This window comes from Scylla paramamosain, chromosome 15 (genome assembly GCF_035594125.1).
Source record: "Scylla paramamosain isolate STU-SP2022 chromosome 15, ASM3559412v1, whole genome shotgun sequence".
Taxonomy (NCBI): domain Eukaryota; kingdom Metazoa; phylum Arthropoda; class Malacostraca; order Decapoda; family Portunidae; genus Scylla; species Scylla paramamosain.
Window position 1 is genome coordinate 15,371,991 of NC_087165.1, and position 21,022 is coordinate 15,393,012.

At 39.9% G+C, this 21,022-nt stretch overlaps 1 long non-coding RNA gene across 1 annotated transcript in view; it reads right to left on the reverse strand.

Annotated features, from left to right (window-relative positions):
• Positions 1-3,788: 3,788 nt before the first annotated feature.
• Positions 3,789-21,022, reverse strand: part of LOC135107209 (uncharacterized) — a 44,689-nt gene continuing 27,455 nt past the window's right edge. The window contains exons 2-5 of the long non-coding RNA XR_010271656.1: positions 5,968-6,192; positions 5,470-5,759; positions 5,213-5,377; positions 3,789-3,991 (exon numbers count right to left, since the gene is read on the reverse strand). This is a non-coding gene — a long non-coding RNA (uncharacterized LOC135107209). The remainder of the gene's footprint in view (positions 3,992-5,212; positions 5,378-5,469; positions 5,760-5,967; positions 6,193-21,022) is intronic.

The following is a 21,022-nucleotide window of genomic DNA, read 5'->3' on the forward strand; positions in this document are numbered from 1 at the left end:
ACACCAATGTACTGATATGTTGTTTCTACACTGCTCTCCTTGTGTAAAAGAGACTATAATGATTTATGACGCGAACTCTTATAGCTCTACCAAGTAGAGAGAATGGTGGATGACACACTCAGTGGACTGGTTCCCTGCATCTCTCTGCAGGCACTGCTTAAGGATAATCTGAAACTACCACCTCTGTTTTATGCTCAGTAAAGTACTCGGCTTTGCAGCAGATCATGTGTGTGTGTGTGTGTGTGTCCCGGGGAACGGTAGCCCCATTACGAAAAATAAATGTATGTATGACGTGATGATGATAATAATGATAATGATAATAATAATAAATATCTTTAAAATGTGACCATAATGCTATAAAAAAAAATCCTGTCATAAAACCGTTCAGAATGGGACACATTTTTCATTAGAGTCGTTCAATACGTCGGCCGATCACGGGACGCCATCTGCAGTATCCTATGGCAACCTGTGGCTTCTCGTGGAGCAAAGCAGACGCAACATTTCCCAAGAACTGAACAAATTGGCTTAATTACTTATCTCGCAACCGCAGGGAACAGGGAACCAAACAAGATAGCTTTTTGACGGAGTCTTATGCCTGAACCTGAGGCTACAGCCACGTCCTCTGATCATCTGATGTACGAACCACCTCAAGCAAATGGTTCAGGTTCACAGCAGTCCAGCTTTCGTTTGTAAAGAAAGAATGAGCAGCAACGAGGAAGGGAACAGCTACGAACATGACACCGGTGCTCCGGAATGCATCCGCCACATTAATTGGTAAGCATCAGTGCCACAGAGTGTGTAATGGTGATACATATATATCTAATGTAACGTGAGACAGACATACAGAGAGACAGAAAAGGTAGAACTCCTAGCATTATAGATTAGCTCCCCACTGTGTCACCGATGCGGGAAGTGTTGCAGTTCCAAGCAAGGTGAGGTGAGAGGAGCCTTCCATATCATACTGTCTGTGTAAGTTTTTTGGATGTAACCTTATAAGTGACCTGCACACTGACCCCATGCAAGACGAAACAAGCCAAGACAAGGCAAGGAAAGACAGGATGAAAGGAAAAGAAAGTGAACAAGAAAGTGTCGAGATAGAACAAAGTAGAGTAGAAGAGACGCTAATACTGCCACTGCTGTTATTTTTTTTCCGTTGTGGTAGTTGTTTTACTAAAGGAGTGTCTGAAATTACGTTACACTCAAAACAAAATTCAGATTCAATCTGAAAATGAAAGACACTTTGAATGGACAAATTTCCTTTATTAAGTAAGTAATTAGAAAATACTCGTATATATAATATTTTTATATTAATTTATATCAGAAAGCGATAACTTAAATCACTGCTCTTTTATTAATATTGTTTACTTATATGTATTTATTTTCCTCACTGACAGGAACGGGTGTAAGAAATTTCTCCTCGATCTCTTCCCCAGCAGACTTTTCCCTCTTTACTTATTGCCTTCTTGACGTTTTCCCTTCCTGGACATTTTCCGTCCGGCACATTTCCCCCTTCCTTATTTATTTAAGTATCTGCCTGCTAACATTTCTCTTTCTGCGCATGCAATCACACACACACACACACACACACACACACACACACACAGAGAGAAGAAGAAGAAGAAGAAAAAAACTGCATCAGGTGTAAGTTGGAATTTTAATATGAACATTCCTTTTGATTTTACCACCGTTGTTGATTTGACAAAATGACATGGTGTCCGTGCAATCAATACGGTAATACAAGGAAGCCTTTTTTTTCTTTTACTTTTCTTTTCCGATAAAATGAGATTGCCTTTGTTCCTTCCGTTGGAGATTATTTTTTTCTTCTTGTCCGTGAAAGGAGATGGAATACGAAGCCAATGAGTAACGCAGGGAGGGACGGGCGGGGTTTCCTCGTCGTCGGCGGCAGTCAGTCTTCGGGGTAGAGCTTTGTTGTGTTAAAGGGAAGGAAGGGCACGGAGCTGCTCCACCACAAAAAATTAGAGCAGGGGTCCAAACTTTTGAGTTCACTGACCCGTTTCACATGGCTCATCAACCTCCAAACGTTATTTTTTTTAATTATTTATTTTTCGTAAATTCTACTTCATTTAATGGTACTCCGGATTATCAGATGATATGGGATTCGATCTTTGCTTTTTACTGGGATTATAGTATAATTAATCAATATCACTATTATAAAGTATAAGTGTTCAACATTGCAAAGGAGGAAGAGGATCGTCGATATTTACAGGAATATCAGTTTGTCTCTGGTAAGAGAGTTTGTTTGTAATCAGTTTGCTTTATACTGAACACGATGGTTGGGTGTTTCTGCAGGTTCACTGATGCACATGAATGCTGAACAGTGGATGAATGCTTCTTGGAAGGAAAGACAGGGCAAAATATGAGTTAAATTTGAACTACACAGTCTTGTAAGTTAAGTTTTTAAAAGATACACATTTGTATTTCATACAACAGAAACCAAGCAAACGTATATGAACTTGTATTTTCAGATATCTTTTATTGTCATGGCACCTCTCTGCGTCGCGGTCCTGCTGTCTTCCCTGGATTGGTCATGCACGGAGAGGTGGATAGCTGGAAAGTAAGAATTACCAAGTAACACTAAACTTTCTTTAAGGATCTTAGCTCATGAACTTGAAATGTGTTTATTTCACTTAAGAATGACTTTTCATCATTATGGATCTGACGAAAGTGGACTGCAGACATGAAATTCTGATGAGTGCAGTGGTGCATGCTGGTGGTGTAACTCAGGGTGTGTCTGTGTTGTAAGAGACAGACAATTTATTCAGAAGCTTTGAGCTCGCTGTTTATGTATTTTTTAGATCCAAGCAAGAGCACGACAGAACATTATGACCTCTTAGCTGAACGAATCACCTCTCTCTCATTCTCTCTCTCTCTCTCTCTATATGAGAACCAGTAAATTCACTATATTTAGTGACTCCGTCAAATCTAGTGGTTACCAGTGTAGCTTCCTCGTTCCTGTAATGAAGCAGTGGTTGTCTGTTTCATGCGGGTGCGAGGCTTCGTTGTTGATTGTTTATGGCAGAACCTGACTCGTATAAATCTCTTTAATCTCAGGACTCTAGTACAGCGTTAGCAGGTTTCATTAATGCGATTTACCTTCCTCATTGTCTGATGCCACCCTTGCCTTATGCGTTCAGTGTGGTACTTGTAATCTTCCTCCCTTGTATGTTAAGTGGGGTGTTAAAAACAATTGTCATAACCTATTTCCTCATGCCATTCTCTCTGTTCTGTACTAGTAAAAAGATTTCATCCATCTCCCAGCTTCGTTATTCCTCTCAGTATTTGAACTATTCCAACCAAGTTTTCCCGCCACACATGCAAATCTCAATTTTATTTCTTTCTACCCTCCTCGTCGTCTCCATTACATAATTACATAGTTTTCTCCGTCATCCGGAGATACCTCTGTACTCCGTTTCTATTCCAACTTTACCCGATGTTAATATTTAAAAAAACATTTTACTTCCGTTACCTCTGTTTTCATCCTTTCTTCTGTTACTTAGTTTTCCACCGTACAGCTGTAGTTAGCCTTGGTAAATCATATTTTCTTACGTGTAGTCCTCTTCCTTATGCCAACAGAATTCGGTTGTTCGATTATATTTTCATATTCTACTAAATAAGTTGGCTCAAGATCGGATCTTTATTCCCACGTGAATCGTATGAACACCAGGCTGAACCACCGTCTCTCGCTTCATTGTGTTCCAGTCTACACCCCGCTCACCAAACCCACCATCAAGCCGCCCACACACACTCTGGAAACTTATAGACAAGGGAATCAGCTACATATTCTATTTTTAAGCGGTAGGATTTACAATAACGACAAAACCTAGGTTAACATTACATAGTTCATAGGACGCAAGTGCACCACAATCTTCATCCATCTCCTTCATTAGCCTCACTAGCAGCGTTGCCTCCTTCGCCCACTAGCAGCTCACTTGCTCTTCCCCAGCTGTATCTTCAACCGTTGCTGATCTTACTGTAATAAAAAAAAAAATATTGAATCCAGAACACTAATGAGACAAAAGATAGAAATACGGATAGAGAGAAGATACGAGTAGATAAGATAGAAAGAAGATAGAGAAGAGGAAAAATAAAAGTGAGAAGACAGAGAACTAGCTAGTGTCTTTAATGAGCATGTGTATGGGTGAGAGAAATGGAGAAGAGAAATAGAGAACGAGCGAGTGTCTTTATATGTGTTAAGTGTATGGGTGTCTCCAGGTCCCCCTCACCGAAGTGAGTATTATCCCCTCAAGGGAGGGGTATCACAGTGGCGAGCTGCTCATTGTTGCCTGGTAACGTCATATGTAATAGGGTTAGAGTAGAGGGAAGAAACTTTAGAGTAAGTAGTGATTAGTTTGACCTGCAAGAGAGAGAGAGAGAGAGAGAGAGAGAGAGAGAGAGAGAGAGAGAGAGAGAGAGAGAGAGAGAGAGAGAGAGAGAGAAATTAGTTTGACCTGCAAGAGAGGGAGGTAGATTAGTTTGACCTGAAGAAAAAAAAAAAAAAGGGAGAGAGAGCTTAGTTTGACTTGAAAGAGAGAGAGGGAGACAGAGAGCGAGATTAGTTTGACCTGCAAGAGAGACCTTAGTTTGACCTGGAAGAAATAGATAGATTAACTTGACCTGCAACAGATAGATAAATTAGTTTTAGTTTGATCTGCAAGAGATAGATTAGTTTGACCTGCAAGAGATAGACAGATTAGTTTGACCTGCAAGAGATAGATTAGTTTGACCTGCAAGAGATAGATTAGTTTGACCTGCAAGAGACAGATTAGTTTGACCTGCAAGAGATAGATTAGTTTGACCTGCAAGAGATAGATTAGTTTGACCTGCAAGAGATAGATTAGTTTGACCTGCAAGAGATAGATTAGTTTGACCTGCAAGAGATAGATTAGTCTGACCTGCAAGAGATAGATTAGTCTGACCTGCAAGAGATAGATTAGTCTGACCTGCAAGAGATAGATTAGTTTGACCTGCAAGAGATAGATTAGTCTGACCTGCAAGAGATATATTAGTTTGACCTGCAAGAGATATATTAGTTTGACCTGCAAGAAAGATTAGGAGAAATTACCTTCTAGAAAAATAATTAGTTTGGCCCGCAAAAAAAAAAAAAAAAAAAAAAAAAAAATGTCTTACCTGCTTCACCTTAAGAAAAGGAAGCTCGTTTTACCTGAGAGGCGGAATATAACCATTTCCTCACCTTTTCCATTGTCAGAACAGGGTGAGATTTTCCGACTTCCATCCGAATATCTTTTACACCTGTGCGACTCTATCTAGTGTAATTTTGATTTAGCGTCTTTGCGATCATTTCTTCAGGACACCCACCAGCACAGTCAAGACGAGTGAATACATCTCCCACGCAATCCTGGAAAAAGATGAAAAAGCGTGATAAGCAACCTAGTGCAGTATGGAAAGAGCAACACCGCATAATCATGTATTAAACCACCATTCACTCACCATATGAAAGCAGCACGCCCGCCAACAGCACCGTTCTTATTCACCGGCATGAGGTTCCATCTGGTCGCCGGCACAGTACACTGACAGGGGCATAATTATTCTGGGAAAGACTGGATAATTCATTAGCATGTACCTGAAAAAAAAAGTAGTTTGTACCTGAAAGGCGATGAAAATTAGCTGCTCAGCCTATCGCCCTAACACCTAGGAAACAGTATCTTCACTTTACTGTTCTCGAAGGGGTGCTCCAGCGCTGTCTGTCCCACGATGAGACCTGTGATATGGGTACTCACCTGCAGAAAGAAGAGACAATTAGTAACTTGTAGTTATAATTAACGCTCACCTAGTACTTCATTATTAACGAGGCCAACAAGTATTAGTCTACTTATTTACAGGAAACAGATGACGTGGCTTAGGGTAAGGGTTAACGAGTACTTTATTACAGCGATAATGAGGCCTAACACAAGTAACAACGTCCATTTGATATCAGGCAGTACTTACCGAGCCCACCGCGAAGAAAACGCAGAAGAGGAACGATAAATTAACGCACACTTGTCACTTCTCTAACGGCAACGCCACGCACGCTAGCACAAAGCACTGCCCTCGCCCGCCGCTGGGATACAAGTAGACCGAGTGTTTCTGTGGCTGATGGAACTTTGCCTTGGACTCTCTTCAAATGTGTTGGTGCTCCTTTGGCTCACACACTTCCACCTCACGCCCTCATATCTGCACCGCGGCATAAGATCAAGATAAGTTTGAGGGCATTGACAGACATCTCTGCGCTAAGGAAAAAAAAAAAAAAATGAGGAAAATGGTAAGAAAATGAATGATATAACACGCTCGATTCCTTTCCTTGTCATAGTTTCGGACACGGACATGGAACAATCGGCCGGCTAACTACTTGTTATCCTCACGCCACTCATCCCCTCTCCCTTCCTACCTGCCTGCCTTTTCCTTCCCTCCACCCACCTCTGGTTCTCCGTCACGTACACCACGCCCGTGGCCATGTTCTATAGTCCGCTATAGAGCAGGTATATCTTCCTTAGATTATTTTACTTTCCGTGAATATGTTATTAATAGTGACTTTTGTGGTACAGAACCTAATGTTACAGAATACAGCGGGCCTTGTTAGCCTCATTAAAGAACTACCTACCAGTCCAATAGTGCATTTTAATTATCAACTTCGTAATTAGATTAACTTCTCCCCACAGACTTGCGCGTGCATTTTCAATTGTTCACCAGAGTATACTAGCGCTTAGAAGAACTTTTCGAATAGTGTAAAAATAAGAAACACAAGGTTTACATTATAATAAATCATCATGATACCATCCAATGTCAAGTGAAACGTAGGTCTTACAATGACAAAGGTTAATTCTCAGAGCGAAGCTGCCCTCTCCTTTAAAATTATAAACGTGGTTGTCATTGTAAATGAGTAACTTTCTGGTAAGTGAATCGAGGAGCAGGTAGCAAGCATCGGGCATTATTAGGAGCCCGGAGAGCAGTGTTGAGAGGAAGCACTGATCATGGCATACAACAATTTTAAATCTCGGAGCAATGCATTCCTCCTATCTGAAATTATTGGTGAGATTTTCTTTCTAAGTATTTAAGTAGTTTTACTGGTAAGAATGAATCAAGGAGCAGACACCAAGCAAAGAAGGGAGCATGAGGCGCAGGCCGCGGTGTTGTGACGAGGCTTACGTGGCGTACAATAAATAGCTTTGACCTGAAGGGGATGCAGTCCTTTTATCTGGAATTATCGGCGAGGTTTTCAATAAAAATAACGGAGTTAATGGGAACAATGGAAATAACTTTAGCCATCTTATTTCGGGACAGACTTTATTTCTGGGCATAACATGTCTTTTAAAAATCGTGACTAACGCAATAAAGGAATCAGCAGTGTTATTGATGAATTAACTTAAACATACTCTAACTTAGCCCTCGTATGGAAACGCTAATGTTATTTCAATATTATTCGAATAACTTTCTAGTAAGGATGAAAAGAGAATCAGGCAGCACCAGGGGAGAGTCAGGCAGTGGTGCTGTGATGGGTCTTTTTGGTTGCGGCGCTGCTCATTCACCGCCTCTGCCTGGACACAGTCATCTGGCCACCACAGCCGGAAAGGAATTAATGGAACTTGCTGGGAAGATTGGGTATGAGAGAAATCCTTAGGTTTATTGGCTACATAGTAAATGGTAGTACACTAGGTAGGCACCTCGGGAGACATAATTTCATGGTTGGATCTAGATTTCAGAACTGCCGTGTATACGTTTGATAGCAGATTTCCACTCTGCTATAGCCTCATTAGAGGTCCAGCCAGAGATGTTATTCAGGTGGCAGGACGTCCCCACCATTACAATAACCATATCAGATCACTAATACACAAGTCATTTTGCTTGTATACCCTAGAGAACCACGAAATACATTCAGTAGATCATCTTCAGACATTCTTGGCTACAATACTCACACTTTCAATGAGATTTTGCCAAACTTTCTAGAAATACTGAGGTATCTGCAAATGCATCCCCGTGAAACGAAATGAACCCAAAATTAGTGTTAGGATTGGCGGGTCCATTTGGTTGTGTGCAGTGGAAGCCTCACGCCTGCACTGCCGCACCATCAGTGAGACGAGTGTCCCGTTACACTCACCCAGAACACACGATGCTTTCTATCATGACTGACACTTGCACGGAAAACATTCGACTAGATTTTGTGTTGATAGGAAGATATACAAACCTTTAACTTAAAATAATGAGTAAATGATATTGATAACTAGCATCTTTTGTGGAAAAATATAAATCAAGAGAATAGAGACAGAATACATTTAAATTCAAACGTCTAGAAGTGAGTAGAGCCTTGAATATAATAGTAACTTATTTAGTCGAGAACAAGCGTGAAATCAGTCTTTTTTTTTTACCTATATGTAATTTTTTTTTATTAACTCTCTCTCTCTCTCTCTCTCTCTCTCTCTCTCTCTCTCTCTCTCTCTCTCTCTCTCTCTCTCTCTCTCTCTCTCTCTCTCTCTCTCTCTGAAAACAATCACCCTTTTTAATTAGCATCTTTTTTCTTATTCGAGTGGTGAGTAAACTTTGACGTAACGTTAAAGGGAATATATTAATGCTAGTACATTGCATAAGGAAATTCATCGTGATGGGAAACACCTACGCACCAATACATACTGTTAGTCAAAAAGCATTGCAAGGTATTATTACACATGTCGCAATATTCTGCGCAATAAGAACTAATACATATTGTTGGGCCAAGAGTTATTCAGTCATTCAGTCATTCGCTACAGTGCTTGCTCATTTCCCTTCCCACTCTCCCCCGTCCCCCATCGTAGGTTGTGGGGATATAAATTACTAGCATGTTACCCTAATATTCCTGTTTTGATTATCTCTCCAGTCTTGCAAAACGCTGTCCTGCATCGTAAGTCTGATAAAAGCAGCACAGTAAACACTTGGTATGGCGCCATCAACCCAGGGCAAGTACACTCTCGCCTCTCCACTCACCCACTTGCTGCTGTTCCCTGCTTGTTTAGTGTGCGCTTCTTGTGAACTGTCTGGTAAATTCTTCATTGATATCTAAATTTTCTACATTGCATTTCTTGATTTTTTTTTCTCTTTTTCTTTTTCTCATTTTGTTTATTAAGTATTGTTTCCTAGTTTCTATTTGTTATGTTATGGTTTCAAGCATTGATGCGTTAAGTTTGCTACGTCATAGTGTCTCATTATTTCTGGTGCCCATCAATCCAGCAAAATAGTGAACGAAAACCTTGATATATGTGTAGGAATTGATATTATCAATATGATACACTTTCTACCTCGATGGATTTTTTCATGACATATTTGTTACTCGATATCCACTTACGTAGTCTTTGCCACAAGAGTTTATTTTTTATTTTTTATTTTTTATGATAGTCCTTGGTAGGTCTCCTTTTCTTGTAAAAACACACAAAATGGAAGATAAAAAAAAAAAGAAAAAAAAAAATCGCCAACGGGTTCCGTGTTCCGCTAGTAGAGTAGGAGGAAACATTAGACAGTAGACACCTGTCACTATGACCAAGGTACTCACTCCCGCAGATGTACATACGAGGACGTGGAGGTGCTGCTGCGCTTCATCTCGGCCCGTTTCCTCAGTAACACAGACAGACAGTCAGAAAGACAGTTTGAATGAATAAAAAAGACAGACAGACTGGAAAAAAATTGGACAACACAGACAGACAAACTGAAAAAAAGACAGACAGACAGACAGATGGACCCAGGGCATGTCTCTTTTCCACCCGACCTTCCAACTTCTGATCTCAGCTGGATGGACTTATCGGCAGATTCATAAGATTCCATATGAAATGCGGCGGTGGAGTTAAAGGAAGGGGGTCAACTAAAACAATTCATGGCTTTCGGCTATGCGCCCACCGTCCCCAACTCTCTCTCTCTCTCTCTCTCTCTCTCTCTCTCTCTCTCTCTCTGCACATACTATACACATGTATGTATGTATATACTATATATACGAGTATATTGTACTTTATTTGTTGTTCCTACTCCTTCCTTCCTTCCTTCCTTCCTGCTATTCCTACTCCGATCCCTCCTCCTCTCTCCTCCTCCTCCTCTTCTACCTCCTCCTCTTCCTCGTCCCCCTCCTCCTTTTTCATTCCTCCTTCTCCACACTATGGCATTATTCACGAAAAATTACATATTGGCTATGATATATGTGTGTGTGTGTGTGTGTGTGTGTGTGTGTGTGTGTGTGTGTGTGTGTGTGTGTGTGTGTTTTGTGTTGTGTTGTGTTGTGTTGGGTCTCGTCTTTTTATTGTGTGTGTGTGTGTGTGTGTGTGTGTGTCTTTTGTGTTGTGTTGTGTTGCGTTTCGTCTTTTTATTGTGTGTGTGTGTGTGTGTGTGTGTGTGTGTGTGTGTGTGTGTGTGTGTGTGTGTGTGTGTGTGTGTGAATGTGTATTTATCTATCTATCTATATATGTATCTATATATCTGATATACGTATATGCATATCATAAGCCACACAAGGATTTCTACAGTAGGATACACCTCGTGGCATCCTCCCTTGGCTGGGGACTGAATGCTCCAGTGATCCGTAACTTGCTCTTTAAGCCACTCGTATAATGCTTCATCAGATTCATCACTGGCGTGTCTAAAGAAAGGTTCGTTTTCGTTTTTTTGTGAGATACATATTTTTTAATGAATTTTCTCATCTCTTGTCTGTACCGTGTTTTTTTTTTTATCAATGTTTTCCTAAAGTCTCTATCTGTTTGTTTATCTATCTGTCTGTCTGTCTGTCTGTCTGTCTGCTTGTTTGCCTGTTTTTCAGTTAGTCTGTATGTCTGTCTTTTATAGTCAAATTGTCTCTCTCTCTCTCTCTCTCTCTCTCTCTCTCTCTCTCTCTCTCTCTCTCTCTCTTCTCTCTCTCTCTCTCTCTCTCTCTCTCTTTCAGACTGCTTAACTTTTAATTAAGTTTTAACAGTGTTTTTCGCACACTCGGGTCTTCCCTGCCTTTCATGATATTTTTTTCTTCTATTCACCCGACGCCATAAAGAATTCGTGAAGACTTATTTTGTCCTCGCTTGAGTTTCGTGTTCGTATTTGCCTCGCCTTAGTTCCCTTCCTACCACACACACACACACACACACACACACACACACACACACACACACACACACTGAATAGAATAGTAAAAAGAAATATCTATATCTCCGGAAACAAAGAGAAGCTGGATATCTAGGGAGGAAAAAGATAAAAAAAATGAGGAAAGAAGAAAAGGTTTGAAAATATAAAAAAGTACAGGTTTTCCGTTCCTGGAGATATCAATACCAGGAATAATTGATGAAGTGATACGTATAAGGAAGGACTTTGTGTATATATTAAATAAAGGAAGAATTGGAAAAATGTAGATAAGGAGACACTACTGCTACTATTAGGTAAAATACGCTCTCTCTCTCTCCTCTCTCTCTCTCTCTCTCTCTCTCTCTCTCTCTCCTCTCTCTCTCTCTCTCTCCACATCCCTTCCTCCGACCTCCTAACCAAAATCTTTCTCTTCCATCTCTCCATCTCGTTTCAGTCGCTGTGTGTGTCTTCCTCGCTTGTGCTTTCCTTTCTCCTTCCCGCCTCGAGTTTTCTTCCTCTTTCCTTCGCATTTCACCCTAGATCTCTCTCTCTCTCTCTCTCTCTCCTCTCTCTCTCTCTCTCTCTCTCTCTCTCTCTCTGGGCCTCATCCTTTGAAGGCGCAATGCTGGTCGTTTTTGAAGAAAGTTATTGTGTTACGCTGCTCATCTCTTTCTTGTCTTCTCGTAGTGCTTTGTTCCGAGAGCGTCCATGGGAAGGCAGGATATATGTATGTACAGTCCGCTTCATTCTCCTCCTCTTCTTCCTTGTCCTCCTTACTTTTACTTATTTATTTATCTTATTTATTTATTTTTTATTTTTTGCTGTGTGTACGTATATATAATGAAGTGTGTTTATGTAGCTTTTGTGTATATATCAATTTGTTTTATTTGCCTGTCTGTCCTGTCTGATTTGCCTATCTATTTATCTATTATTATATCTGTTTGTCTATATATTTGATCTGTCTATCTATTTTTTTTTACCTACCTATCTACCTATCTTTCTTCCTTGCCTGTTTGTGTATTTATCTGTTTCTCTGTCAGTCATTCAGTCAATCTCTATCTATCGATCTGTTTATCCATCCATTTCTCTTTCTTTCCTCTCATTCATATAGAAGCGGTTATTTTTAGTATGGTGGTAGTTGACCGTTGACATGAGCGTTACAAGAGGAGTGGCCAGGAAGCACGAGTTATCAAGAAAATATATATAAAGTATTGTGCAAAATAAGTTTATATATGTTGCTGTGAGAAGACGACTTTAGTAACTTCCGGGAGACGAGAGGGAGACAGGCTGATGTTGGAGTTGTATTACATGAATGTGACTCTTTGTGCTGGAGTTTTACCCTGCTGTGTTGTAGTGAGGTGTCGAGGCTCGGCAGCAGGGACAGGAGGGGAACAGCACACCCTCTTCAACAAGTATACCCGAAGTAGGGAGGTATGGTGACGTCCTTTCCTTCACTTTTATGATCTATGTGCTGTAATACCTACTGTGTGATCATGAGGCTTCCTCTTGCCGTCTTGAACAATTTTATGACCCTTTCAATTCCAATCTGTTACTTTCCTTAGGTATATCTCGTAGCCTACCTTCATACTGATATTTTAAAGTGGTATACCTGTAATGCTGTTTCCGTAATCAGTTCTTTCCAATGATAAAACAGTGGAAAGGCTAGATGATCAATGAAAAATTCCAATTTCTACATCATTTCAGTAATTTAAAGTTATTTCACACACTTCACTGTATGAACGATATAGTGTTATCTTTTTTTAAATACTTGCTTTGTGAGATTATCGCATGAAGTATAATAAAATAAAATAGATAAATGATATCCAAACAATGTTAGTGAACACTGAGTGCCCCTCAACTCACAGCTACTGAATATTCTGTCAGCCAACATTTTTTTTTTAGATATAATATAACATATGTAAATCTGGCTACCTACTACTGGTTTGTCACTCAGGAGACCATCTTGACCAAAATTAATATTAGGAACGCCATCATGCTTTCCAGTGGTGTACACTCAGCAACGCAAAGTTGTTTTTGTTCTCTCTAAGCAAAATATTATAATTTATTTCTTTAGCAAAGGTTTCCATTCGAATTCTTTTGTATTCTCGATTTTTGACTGCATTTCTTCTATTCTTGCACCTCTTGTATTAAACAACACCGTTTTGTGTTATCAATCTCGGAAACGTTACATGTTTTGTGTGTGTGTGTGTGTGTGTGTGTGTGTGTGTGTGTGTGTGTGTGTATGTGTGTGTGTGTGTGTGTGTGTGTGTGTGTCAATTTTCGTCCGGTTTTAAAAGAAAGAAAGGAACTTATGCTTTTTAGTTTCTCTCTTAGTCATCTATTCTGCTTTTCTCATTTGGCTTTGTCGTTACCCTCTCGTCCCTTTGCTCCAAGGACAGCTCGTTTTCTTTCCTTGTCTCGCCCCTTCTGCGTCTGTTTAGCTTCCCCAGAAATGAACTGTTTTTTGTGTTGCAATATTCATGCCAACTTCCAACCCTACATTGCCCTGCCTCATCCCCCCTTCATCCTTCTTTTCCCTTCCCTTCCCTTCTCTCTTTCTCGTGCTGAATTAGTGCGCCATTTGAGAGAGAGAGAGAGAGAGAGAGAGAGAGAGAGAGAGAGAGAGAGAGAGAGAGAGAGAGATAGAGAGAAAGAGACTTCACATGTTTCTCTTTATCTTCAGGCAAACTGTGCGCGAATGAAGTTTAAAATTAAAGTTAATCTCTCTCTCTCTCTCTCTCTCTCTCTCTCTCTCTCTCTCTCTCTCTCTCTCTCTCTCTCTCTCTCTCTCTCAGTTTTCAGATGAATTGTTCAACTGTAAACGGAAATCTTGCCGAAAGAAAACGAAAATGTACAAGTTTTAGTTAAAAAATTTCACGAATATTCAATAAAAAAAACGAAAAGTCCTATTTAATATCACCCAATCCAGATCATGCAACTGCCCACTAATTAGAGCAATGCAGGTGAGTTGTCAGTTCCGTCACACCTTTTCTCTCGTAATGGTATTCGGCATCAACAATATACAGAGATGGACAAATGGAGAGCTTCTGACGGCGTGTCATTGGCATACTTTTAATCCTGCCTGTAAACAATCGACTATGTGCCACTAATGCCGTTGAAATTATGTGCTTTGGTAAGGTGATTAATAATGGGAGTTGATATTATTCCCCTGCTTGATTCCCTCAGTTACGTGGCCTTTGTTCCCTGAGGTGGGCGTGCTGGTGAATAAAGAGCTGGCTGGTGGCGCGAGGTGAAGGAAGGGGGAGGAGTGGTGGGATTAGAATAATGTGCTGGTTACGATTGCTATTGGTATTATTGCTTTTGTTGTTGCTTTGGATTGTTGTTGTTGTTGTTGTTGTTGTTGTTGTTGTTGTTGTTGTTGTTACTGTTGTTGTTGTTGTTGTTGCTACTACTACTACTACTACTACTACTACTACTACTACTACTACTACTACTACTACAACAACTACTACTACTACTATTTTTTCGTACATATTCACGATTATTATTATCACAGTGGATCCCAATCTCTCTCTCTCTCTCTCTCTCTCTCTCTCTCTCTCTCTCTCTCTCTCTCTCTCTCTCTCTCTCTCTCTCTCTCTCTCTCTCTCTCTCTCTCTCTCTCTCTCTCTCTCTCTCTCTCTCTCTCTCTCTCTCTCTCTCTCTCTCTCTCTCTCTCTCTCTCTCTTTCCTGTTTATTAGGTCAGACAGACTTCGCACACCAACTTGTGAGACACACCCACCTACCCACCCATCCACACACACACACACACACACACACACACACACACACACCTCAGTATGAGAAAGTAGTGGAGAAGTGTGTGTCAGAGTGTGCATTTGGAGTGCCTCTTTTTAAACACACATGAATAACACGAGGAATACGTACGTTTTCTGAGCCTTTCCTCTCCTTGTGTTCATAATTCATAATCTGTGTAACAGTATAATATAAGAGAAACATGAACATGTAAAAATATAGGAAATATACTAATGGACCTAACTTTCACCTCATCGGTATCTAAAAGATTAAGTTTTAATGTTCAGACATTCAGACAAGTCAGAGGAGATGAGAAGAAACACAGATGTTGGGAGGTGAGTTTATTCCCGACTAAGGCTTCTTCAGGGTAACAGTTCCCCAGAAGAAGCCTTGTGCGAAACTAGTCGGAAATAAACTCACCTCCCAACACCTGTGTTTTTTCTCACCTCCTCCTTAATTAAGTTTTAAGTTAAATATAGTTTCATTGTAAAAATAATCGATGTCTTTTATTTGATGCTTAGTCCATCTGCATTTACTGAAATGTTGAATAGATTATTTTATTAATTTTGAATTCATAACCCTCCAGGAAAGAGGCCTTAGCACTACTTCAGTATTCTTTACATCAATATAAACTAATTGTAATTTATATTTATCAAGGGTGACTAATCAAATATATATATATATATATATATATATATATATATATATATATATATATATATATATATATATATATATATATATATATATATATATATATATATATATATATATATATATATATATATATATAATATATATATATATATATATATATATATATATATATATATGATTAGTCACCCTTGATAAATATAAATTACAATTTACAATAGTTTCATTATATTATGTAGACAAAAATCAAAATCCCACCCAGATTTTCGCGGCACACCGAGGAGATAATGGCGGCACACTGGTGTGCCGCGGCACACACTTTGAGACTCACTGCCTTAAGGAAACACACTTGCCAGTGCACTATAGTGCCGTAATTTAGTGGACGGTGTCAAAGAAGCTTTACCAAGATGTCACAGTGATTCAACTGTTCGTTTAGACGATGCCTCTTAGGGTCTGAAATGGATACCACCACCACCACCACTACCACTACCAACAACAACAATAACAGTAGCATCATCACTGTCATCTTCCTCCTCCTAATCATCATCATCATCAACAACAGCAACAACAACACTAAACAGCACGACGTCAATCATGATTAAAGGATTGAGGTAAACTGCATCGCACACCACCAACTAAACCCTGCACCCCCTTTCTCCCTGCCCTTCCACCCCTCCACCCTCCCTCCCCCTGTCCCTTCCAACCATCCACCCTCTCTCCTCCTGCCCCTCCAACCCTCCCTCCTCCTCCCTCACCTCGTGCTTTTTTTTTTTTTTTTTTCTTAATATCATCCACACGCTGTTTCGTGCATTCTCTTTGATCTCAGCATGAACAAGGAGAGTAATGGGCGCCTGTGGATATTTTCACAGCACACACTCTCTTCTGTCTTATTTGGATACCTTCTATTTAGTATTGGCTTAGCAAGACGGAAGATTCGTTGTTGTTGTTGTTGTTGTTGTTGTTGTTGTTGTTGTTGTTATTGTTGTTGTCGTTGTCGTTGTTGTGCCTTACTTGCATCGGCTCCTTCCTTCTCCATGAGCCGCGAAATCCTAAGTTTGAGCGCAGAAATGTCTTGGTTTCCGTTCATTGGGATGCGTGATGTGTTGTATAGTGTGCTGAGGTAGTGTGGTGCAGAGAGAGAGAGAGAGAGAGAGAGAGAGAGAGAGAGAGAGAGAGAGAGAGAGAGAGAGAGAGAGAGAGGAAAAAAAGAAAAAAAAAACTTATTGAGAGTGAATATTCCTAAAAATAAAACAATAATGATAATAAAAGGTAAAGAAAGAAAGAAAAAAAAACACACACATAGAAGCTTCATATCATTTGTTTGGCAGTTACATTTCACCCGTGCTTAATTTTCGCTTACTTTAAGGAAAAGAATATCTTCTAAAAACAACGTTGTGCTTAGTATAGATATCTGTAGGTTATGTGATAGGATCTGGAAAGCTCAGTTAAAATGGAAATGAGAGAGAGAGAGAGAGAGAGAGAGAGAGAGAGAGGAGAGAGAGAGAGAGAGAGAGAGAGAGAGAGAGAGAGAGAGAGAGAGGAGAGAGAGAGAGAGAGAGAAGTAGAAAAAATACAGTAAAAAGCGAGAAAGAAAAAAAAATATAAATGTACACATCAATAAATTTTACCACCACTACATAAGTCTAGATCCACAACACCATTTCTCTCCTAATATTAGAGAAACTACCTCGGGACGCACAGACAAGACAGGACACGCAATTAAATAAGTCATGCATTTAACAACTGACTTCCCAATTCCTCAAGATGTGCAGTAGCATGTCTTATTATTCCTCCCCTTACACTCCGGAATGACACAGAACAAAAGCAGGCGATGCATATATAATCATTCCTTCGTCAGATTCAGGAAGGGTACGAGTGAATGTCCATTTCAGAACTATCAGTATATACTACGGATTCTAATCATCGCAGCCTTACTTGTCTTGCATTTTCTCTCTTTCTCTCTCTCTGTGTGGGGATGCGAACAGACTAATCTCGAGGAAGTCTGAGGGAAGCGGGTATAGAGGACAGCGAGGGGCGGCGGGCAGAAGGGACAGCCTCGGTGAAGGGAAGGGAGAGAATGAATGCACAAAATGAGGACATGTTGATAAGAAGATAGAGGGATGTATACGAATATGAAGAATACAAAAACACAGAGATAGATAGATAGATAGACAGATAAAGAGAGAGAGAGAGAGAGAGAGAGAGAGAGAGAGAGAGAGAGAGAGAGAGAGAGGGAGAGAGAGAGAGAGAGAGAGAGAGAGAGGTAAATAAGATACCTTCCCTAGACGATGCGCGAAATAAAATTCAGAGAGCAAAATGGATATCAAGATGAGTGACAGGAGTGAATGCGGAATGCGATAATGAAAGAGGGAGAGGCCGGGAAAGAATGCGAAGGGTGAGATAGGGGAGAGAGAGAGAGAGAGAGAGAGAGAGAGAGAGAGAGAGAGAGAGAGAGAGAGAGAGAGAGAGAGAGAGAAATATAACTGAAATGACTGAAAATGCTAAATGTTCATAATATGCAACTAACATTTAATAAAGGATAGATAGTCATAGAAAACGGAGACTCAGGAATGATCGACGAAATGACGAGAAAAGAAAATGTTGGAAGAAGCGCATGAGGGAACGACAGAGAGAGAGAGAGAGAGAGAGAGAGAGAGAGAGAGAGAGAGAGGAGAGAGAGAGAGAGAGAGAGAGACGATGAGAAAATTGGAAGAGTAAATCTAATTGGACAGGGACCCCCGCCGCCGGCTCCAGGCATCCCCGAGGAGGGTGGTGCTTAGGGGAAACTTAAAAGAAGAGACACGAGTTTGCTCCTCCATTAAACACCTACCCTGTGAAACCTGCTTTTTTCCTTCTTTTAAACGCAAACAGACAGGTAGACAGATAGACACCCAGCTAGACAGAAAGACAGATAAACGCCCAGACACACACACACACACACACACACACACACACACACACCGCATGCATAAGTTTTCCTCCCTCTAAGTAAATTTTCACCCACTAACCTTCCATCCACAAAAGTTTCCCCATGAGAAATAGATATTCTCTCCGATAAGTTAGGACATGTTAGATCAAGTTTGGTTAAGTTGGGTTGTTCATAAGTCAGGTTACATTTTTCAAGTTGATCACGAAGGGATGAATAATTATTGGTGAGATTTTCATGAAAAAATCTTCGTGGAATGAGTACATTTAATAGTAACTGCCCCTCTCATCCTAACACACACACACACACACACACACACACACACACACACACACACACACACACACACAGACCAATCTTCTCTTCTTGTACTTATTGTCCTGTGATCAAAACTTTTCCTGGTTCCTTTTGCGATATTCTCAAATCTTGCTGTCTGTCGAAGTTCTATATTACGTAAAATCAAGACCAGCAGTTAATTAAGCCAGCTGACTCACTTGCACTGTATTTAACGTTTTCCCTCAGTCTTGAATCTCATGATCTGCTGCCTATCTGCGAGTTGCCAGGTTTTGTAAGGAGATCCTCTCAGCAGATTAGAAGGCTTAAGATTCAGAGAAAACGAAAACACAATGGAAGTGAGTGCGTGCGGCAGGTTAATTAACTTCTAGCCAGGACTTTACCTTTACCGCCCTTTCATTATCTGCTGGATGGTATTATTAATTGATATTCTAAAAAGAAAAGAGAAAAAAGTTTATCTATTCGAGCACAGTAGTTTAAACCATATTAATGGAAACCTCATATGAAAGTAATTGCTATCCGTTTAATGTTTGCTGCGGAGTTTAACTAAGACTCGCGCAGATCACGGTTTAAGTGCATTATGAGTAACATTTATGCGCCATGCAGGTGAATGTAGGGGGGGGGGGAAGGGCATTGGAAGAAAAGGATTGAGGAAACGTGTAAAAAAAAAAAAAGCAGAAAAAAAAAAAACAAGAACCGACTCTTAACTTAACGAATACCAAAAACACGCCATTATTTTTGTGTGCAATCTTTTTCTTTCTCTGGAACATGTGAAATTCTTCAGCGACGTTATATTTTTCGTTGATTTTTTTTCTCGCGCCATTTTTCTTATGGCATATTTACTGTGCCATTTCTTTTCTTGTGCTTTTTTTTTTATACCGCCACTTTCTTGTACTTTTTTTTTTCATTTTGCCAGTTTTGTTTTCCGTTTTTTTTTTTTTCCGTGTTAGTTTTTACTGTGCCATTTTCCTTGTTCATTTATTCGTTCTTTTACCGGGTCACTTTTTCCTTTTCCATGTTTCCGTGTGCCATTGTTCATTATTTATTTATTTATTTATTTTGGCGCCATTATGATCACATTGTTACAAAAAAAAAAGAATAAAAATAAATAAATAAATGGATTGATATGAAAAAAAAAAAAAAAACGCACAAGACTAATGAACGAAACACAGTAAAATGTTAAGGAAATAAAATGCGCAATGTTTAATAAAATAAATGAATAGCTAGATAAATTAAAAGAAAATAAATGCATGAAAATAAATTAAATAACCAATGATATATGTAGAAATATATAGAATGATATATGTTTGCTTTTTTTTACTGTTGTTGCTGTTGCTGTTGTTGTTGTTGTTGTTGTTGTTGTTGTTGTTGTTGTTGCTGTTGTTGTTGTTGTTGCTGTTGTTGTTGTTGCTGTTGTTGTTGTTGTTGTTGTTGTTGTTGTTGTTGTTGTTGTTGTTGTTGTTGCAATAGCACTAAATTCCCCCAGTAGCTGCAGTCATTCAAGGCACGCTGGAAGGAGCCGTGATAGCCTCCCCCAGCATTCCTCCCGCACCCTGTCATTGCATGCCGGGCCCAACAAAGGAGTTCTCTCACCGTCTCCCGCCTCTTTTAACCCTTTCTCTCCCTCCCACCCCAACGCCTTTAAAATAGAACAAAGTGGCGATAGAAACTTCACCTTCATTTTTTTTTTGTGTGTGAGGAAACGGGGGACTTTTACCGTCTCTTTGTTTAGATTAGATAGTGTCGCTTATTAAAAACATCCTCGTAAAGGCCAACAGGTTTGCTAGTGTTTATTCTTCCATTTTATTTCTTTGTGTTGAATGTTAATCAGACTGAAGATCTGACTAATCTGAAGGCATTATTTGTGAGCTGAAATCTTGCTCTAATTCACTGTATTTCATTAAATGTTTTATTAATGTTCAAAGTTACCGATGCAGAGGGATGCTTTTTCCAGTTATTACATTCATGTTTTATTACGAAACGTGTGGAATCACGAAATACTAACACGTGAAATATTTTTTTGACTTCAACTTTATTAACTTGTCACTCAGACTGAGCCTGGCGGGCGTCCCCTGCAGGTCCCAGCGGGGCCTGGCCAGGCTGAAGGGGCTTGAGCCGCCACTGAGTTCAATAAAAGCCTGTCAACTTTCTCGATCAGAAAAGTTACACATTACTGATCCTTTTTTGCAGAAGTTTCGATGATCATTCACTTTGCCTCCTCATGCAATTTCCGGAGCGTATGAGTTTAGCAAGGTCACGGAGGTGAGTGCTGAGGCAATGCGCACCTTAACACACATCTCTATTTATGAGTTGGC